Below are 6,921 nucleotides of genomic sequence, written 5' to 3'. Positions count from 1 at the left end.
GATAAAAAGATATACGTTTCTTTCCCACTACGAATGCGGCGTTGCCATTCATGAGCTGAAATGGCTAATTTTTATGATCTGCGCAAGTTAAATTACGCATCTTCAAAATGTGTTTTTGTGGCGCCCTCTACGGAGGCGCCACAATATAGGCATGCATTTGTGAAAAGCTTCTAATTTCTTTCACTCTTGCTAGATTGACTTCGCAATTGTTTTGCTAAAATTATGCCCAGCTCAGAAATAAAACCACAATTTGCTTGGATTTTATTTTATTATTGTTTTCTGATATGCACGGGATAAAATGGTGAGCGTATATTCTTTGTTTAAAATACAAAATTAGGATTTATAAAAACACCAAATAAATTCTGACCTTTGTATGCGTTCAACCAGTTTACCGTGTGCCTTAGAACCCGATAGACGGTGACATTTGACCATACACTAGGATCCACAACATGCTCATCTATCATGGGAACAGTTCTTAAACCCTAATACATTTGTACCGTCATCCTTTGAAAATTTGGGTACACAAACTCATACTCTGCAACTTGAGGTCAACTTTTGCACTATGATTATGTAATTGAGGTTATTGGACTATGCCATTGGGATGAGACTCTTGTGGTTCATAGTGATAAGATCAATTAACGAGGCCTCTTAAACTGATGGCTTTTGTTTGCTAATTACCATAGAATCTATATAGCGGTTATTGCCAAAGTTGCAATATGGTGGCACAATTGGGCGGCAAACTGCATGCAAACAACACGGCATATTAATTATACATGTTCTACATTGTTGTATTTTAAAACACTGAAAACCAAAATTGACGTTAAATGCCATGATTGGATCATGCATGGAGGTAGTACTAGCTACTAGCTACTACATCCATGATTGGATTAAGTAAATAACTAAATCCTGTTATCTACCCAGCAATGTTTGCTTATCTTAATAATTGTAACAAACTGTAGTGTACTAAATGGTACAAGACAGAAAAAGCAAACAGACAGAAATTTAGAGTTTTAAATTAGAGAGTTGACAGGAAGTTGTAAGAGTTAAATTGTTATGGATATGATTGGTGTAAGCGCGAAAATGTTGAATGTCAGATCAAAATCATCCGAGGTGAATTAAGTAATGTCAATCACAAATTGTTACAGGTCATTTGAGGTGGACTAAGTTTATATTTGGATTGTCAGAACACCTTCCCCAATCAAACACATTTCTCTTGCATTTGATCATCTTCTACTCTTCCCTAGAAAAATCATTATAATACCAAATCTACACCATGGAATTCACCATATCACGTCCAAGTTCACATTGGGCGCCACATTCCTTTTTTAAAGGGATTTTTATTATCAATATATTTACATATGGAGTGTATGGGATTCACCATTTTTGACGTGTTTACTCAACAAAGAATCATCTTGAGATTTTAAACTACTGGTATTTTTTTTCTGACTATCATAGTTTTACGTGAGGAACAAATATGTCGAAAGGTTGGAGCCCTTCAGCTTTTGACCCTGTAGGCCTTGAAATATGATATTTGGCTTTTCACCGGTGCGTTGCAGATATGTCAAACTACACTTTTTATTAATCCCCCTCGATACGCGGATTTAGGGTTTCTCTACCGGAAGTCAATTTGTGCCGAAATTCCTTCCCACAGTGCAATACGCGTATTGCATAACAAAGAATATTGATTAACCTCCGAACTGTATCTATTTTTATACAAAACGCTTATTGCATTGTGGGAAGGAATTTCGGCACAAATTGACTTCCGGTAGAGAAACCCTAAATCCGCGTATTAATCCTTTAAGAGGAGGGGAATGCGTTTTTAATCAAATTTGAGCAACTTTGGGACCCATGAAGTACATTTTCCCCACACATGACCAACTCTTTGGCAAGTAAGATATTGGTTTTTGAATTCTGCAGAAAATTCCGAATAACATTATCCAATGAAAACTGTACAATACTGAATAGGCCTATAGGTGTGATCAGTGCGGCGCTACGGGGCTGCCCCGCCCAATATTTTCTTGCCCCCCCCCCCCCACTTTTGAGGCAAAAACCTCAAAATCACACAAAATGTCCACTTTTGACGGCAATTTTGATATAAAATTGGATGGTTTGAACCCAATGCACAAATTTATTGGTCGAGCTGAAAACATAATGTGTATTGGTTAATTTTACCCCCCCCTGAAATTCACTTGCCCCATATGCCCCCCCGAAAAAAATTCCTGGTGCCGCCGCTGGGTGTGATCAAATTGTGCTTTCCGATTTTAACCAATTGCGTAAACAGCTTGACTATAGATAAAAAATCGTGTAACACATCAGGTAACATTGAGATCATGATCTTAAAGATAATGACCTGTATTTTATATCTCAATCAAAATATCATTTTCTGACAATAAATATATCAATAATATTTTGAGTCTCTATAAGCTATGTTGCAAATAAATAACCTATATACATGTTTCAAATCTTCCTAAATTGCATAATTTAGCATGGATTTTATATTAAAAAAAACATATAAGACCGAGTAAAAATAAAACCATGTTTCTCGTCCGTGTTTTCAAAAACAAGGAGGCAGCTGAGGGGCTTTAAAACAAAACAGGTGTGAATACCCATTATAGGCCCTGTATTTAGCTTATAAAATAATGCCTGTAAAGGAGGAGGCCTTTTTTATTTTATTCTTCTGGTATGCCCCCTCAAATGATCACAGAAAAGTGTTTATTAATTAACAAGGCTATAGAAAGTATCTCAACTTCCTAGACATCTTTTTTAAAAAGTTAACAAAATTTAAAAATTTAAATAAATTTGAAGCGGCCTCAAAAAAAGGAAGTGGGAGGGGACGAGAAACATGTTTTTACTAAATCATGGTGTTCAAATTTTAACTCTGTTTTGACTCATCCATGAAATTGTCTTATCATATAATGCGAGCGCATGCGCGAGCAGTAAATTTTGCATATTTGAACGTTCCTAACGTTTTACTACATCTTTTTAGGATGCAATATAGAAACGGTGCCCAAAATCGCTTGCCCCCCTCTTTTTGGCCTGTCAAAAAAATTCACCACCCCAGGGTACACATAATTATTGTACCACCCCTGAAATAAAGAATATGTTACAAGTTTTATAACCAAGTAATTCTATTACTGCATCAATTATTTCTTTTAATAGAAACATATTGCTGCATACGATGGCTTGGGTACAGGGCGTTAGTCAGACACGCTGCTAGTCGGACACTCCGCTAGTCCGACACGCCGCTAGTCCGAATCTGAAATGCACTGCACCAGTCCGACACGCCGCTAATCCGAATCTAAAATATACTCTGCCAGTCCGACACGCCGCTAGTCCGAATCTGAAATGCACTGCACCAGTCCGACACGCCGCTAATCCGAATCTAAAATACACTCTGCCAGTCCGACACGCCGCTAGTCCGCTATGAAACCATTGCGTTAGTCCGAAATTGAAAACCACTGCGCTAGTCCGAATCTGAAAAAACACTCCTTCAGTCCGACACTGCGCTAGTCAGAATCTAAAAAAACACTGCACTAGTCCGAAACTGAAAACCATTGCGCTAGTCCGAATTTGAAAACAGCGCTAGTGCTTTTCAGATTCGGACTAGCGCTGTAGTTTTCAGTTTCGGACTAGCGCCATGGTTTTCAGTTTCGGACTAGCGCAGTGTTGGACTGAAGAAGTGTCTTCCAAATTCGGACAAGCGCAGTGTATTTCGGATTCGGACTAGCGGTGTGTCGGACTGAAAACGGTGTTTTCAGATTCGGACTAGCGGCGTGTCGGACTGTTGCAGTGGTTTTCATTTTTGGACTAGCGCACCCTTAAGTATAGGAATTTGTATTGTCGGACTAGCGGCGTGTCGGACTGAGCGGTGCACCCCGATGGCTTTATTGCAGCAATGTTTAAATGTCGGCATTTTCAGTATTGTATTTACACCTAGTTTTAGATCGAGAACTAAAAGCTACTAGCGGGATACCCGCGCTTCGCGCGGGTCCCCGCTAGATGAGTAAATGGGAGCGATCACTAAAACAGGAGGAATTACTGAAAAGGTAGAATCATTGAAAAGGTAAATTTTATTTTTCTAAACCTGTTCCTTCTTGCATTTCCATATAGCTTCTTTCTTTCTTTCTTTTCAGTTTCTTCTACATGGGTCTAGTTTGTTCCCATTAAAAAATTGCTATTTAGCTTGGGATTTTCCGTTTCCATGTTATTTATTTATTTAGGCCTAACCGCATTCCCATTATTTTCTAAATCTGTCCTTTCTTACGTTTCCCTTTTAGCTTCTTTTTTATGCTGCTTAGCTTGTGATTTCCCGTTATTTATGTTAATATATTTAATTCTGTTTTCATTATTTTGGCTGCTTCATTTTTCTTATATTTTCTGATTAGTTTTTAATTTTAGCTTTTTTTCTTACGTTTCCTGATTAGTTTCTTTCTTTCCTTCTTTATTTTGCTCCCGTTTCATTTAGTAACCTGTATAATACCCGTATCTTTTTTGTCTTCCCTTTCTTTTCTTTTTTATTCATTTTATTCTTTCTTTCTTTTCAGTTTCTTCTACATAAATCTATTTTGTTCCAATAGATATACCGTAAAACCCCGTCTACAAGGATATACCCAAGAAACGCCCTCAATAAAATTGGTTGCTTGTTGTATTTGGAGTTTGAGCAAATATATACTGGCACTGGGTGGCTATGCATTCCATCTAAGTATGTTGTAACACCAATCAATTGTATTGACATAATAACGACTGTTTCGTATATCAGGATCGTATAGCTCAATTGATAGAGCGTCAGACTTTGGAACTGAAGACATGCTGAAGAGAGCATGGTCCGGGCACCGGTTCCGTTTTTTCATTCTCGTTTAATTTTAACTTTTGACATGTTCTTTTTATCTTTCTTCAAATCTACCTTTCTACTTTTAATTTTAGGTGCGTTTTTTTTTTTTTTTTTTTTTTTTTATAGTTTTTTTATAGTTTTTTTTAGTTATTTTGTGGTTTTATAGAAACTAGTAAAAGCATTTATTCTAAATAATAGCGAAACCCACGGTTAGACAGATGTGTTGTAACTACTTGTCTGTCCTCGTCTTTGCAATAAAACCTATGTTGCACCTTTGTGCCATCCCAATTCTTGAGGTAGGGTGCGTTTTTGGCTTAAGCACGATTTTGTTTCTACTTGAAATGAAATCAAAATAAATATTGTTCTGTTGCCACAATTGCAGTTTTTCAATAAAAAAAATAGATGAGGAATAATAATTATTCCATATTTGAATCTATTGTCCCATCAAGAATAGAGTGTCTTCAAAAACTTCAATCAATTCATCTGACAAAGGAAACAATTCTGGTCATTCAATTTTGTTTCGCTTGCACCTGTTATATCACAGGCGTTGGTAGAGAAGGCACACTTCTCTTGTCTTCACCGAAGTAGTGATGTAAACATAGCTTACCATAGCTAGCAATGGACATACACTATTTTTTGTTCCACTTGAACCCATACTATAGGCTATTCGCTGTCGATGTGACGTAATTAATCGGATTAACTACCATAGCAATTGATGAATACAATTTCGAATATATACGCCGTAGAAGTGACGTAGTTAATCGGATTAACTACCATAGCAATAGATGAATACAATTTTGACTATACCGCCCTGCACTACAACGATCACGCATTACAGATGCATTGAACCATAGATGCCAAAGAAAGCCTGATCACTTGCACCTGTAAGATAAGTATCTTTGAAAAGAGCGTTATTGTATTCAATCTATGTTTGCTGACATACACAGGTGATTAGTGCAATCTGCTTGTAGTGCAGAGCGATCTATTCAAAAATTGTATTCATCTATTGCTATGGTAGTTAATCCGATTATGACGTCACTTCTACGGCGTATAGCCCTGCACTTCATCGTTCACGTGGCACCTATGCATTAAACCATAGTTGTCAAAGAAATGCTAATCACTCGCCATGTAAGATTAGTATTTATGAAAAGAGTGGTATTCAATCTATGTTTGGTGACATACGCGGGTGATTAGTGCAATCTGCTTGATGGTAGTTATTGCGATTATTACGTCACTTCGACAGCGAATTGTAGTATAGACGAATCCAACAAGCCAAGTGATGGTCAGAATTTATTCGGCCATTATACGCTGGTGAAGTTGCGTAATTAATCGGATTAATTACCATAGCAATAGGTGAAAACAATTTTGAACATATCGCGCTGCGCTACAAGCAGGTTACACTCATCACCTGTAGGCCTACTGTGTATGTCTGCAATCATAGATTGAATACAATACTGGTCTTTTCAAAGATCTTACAGGTGCAGCATGATATGGTTCAATGAAGAGGTACCGCCTGAACGTATCAGTGTATAACGCGGTATATTCAAAAATTGTTTTCACCTATTGCTATGGTAGTTAATCCGATTATTACGTAACTTCGCCAGCGTATTGGAATAAAACAGGAGGATGTGAGTTCATAAGGGCAATGTCGGGGATAGGTCACAATCGATGTGGAGAGATGAGAGGTCCGACCAACAGCCATAGCGATTCAACTAATTCCAGCGGACGGTCTGTGGCTAGTAAGGAATCGTCTTTGACCACATGCGCAGATCTGTCTCGTCAGGAAGATATTTAATATCCCGAATTTATAATAGGCATATGCCTACCAGTTCCATCGTATAACCGATCTGCTAGAGAATATTTGTTACCATGTTTAATAAATTCGTATTTATCGTATAATAAAATGTAGCCAAATGTATATTATGTGTCACACGGTTTTCTGCTGAACCACTAGCAGGCTATGTTACCACATCTATGACAATGACAAAGGTGAATTTTGATGATTTTTACGATCGTCCGGATGAGCAAATCTCTGAATGGGTCTTTAGTTCCCTCCTCTCCTTATCCTGCCAATATTATATGAATCAAAG

Source organism: Amphiura filiformis, chromosome 15, assembly GCF_039555335.1.
Source record: "Amphiura filiformis chromosome 15, Afil_fr2py, whole genome shotgun sequence".
NCBI lineage: Eukaryota > Metazoa > Echinodermata > Ophiuroidea > Amphilepidida > Amphiuridae > Amphiura > Amphiura filiformis.
Note: the sequence above shows the minus strand (reverse complement) of the source record.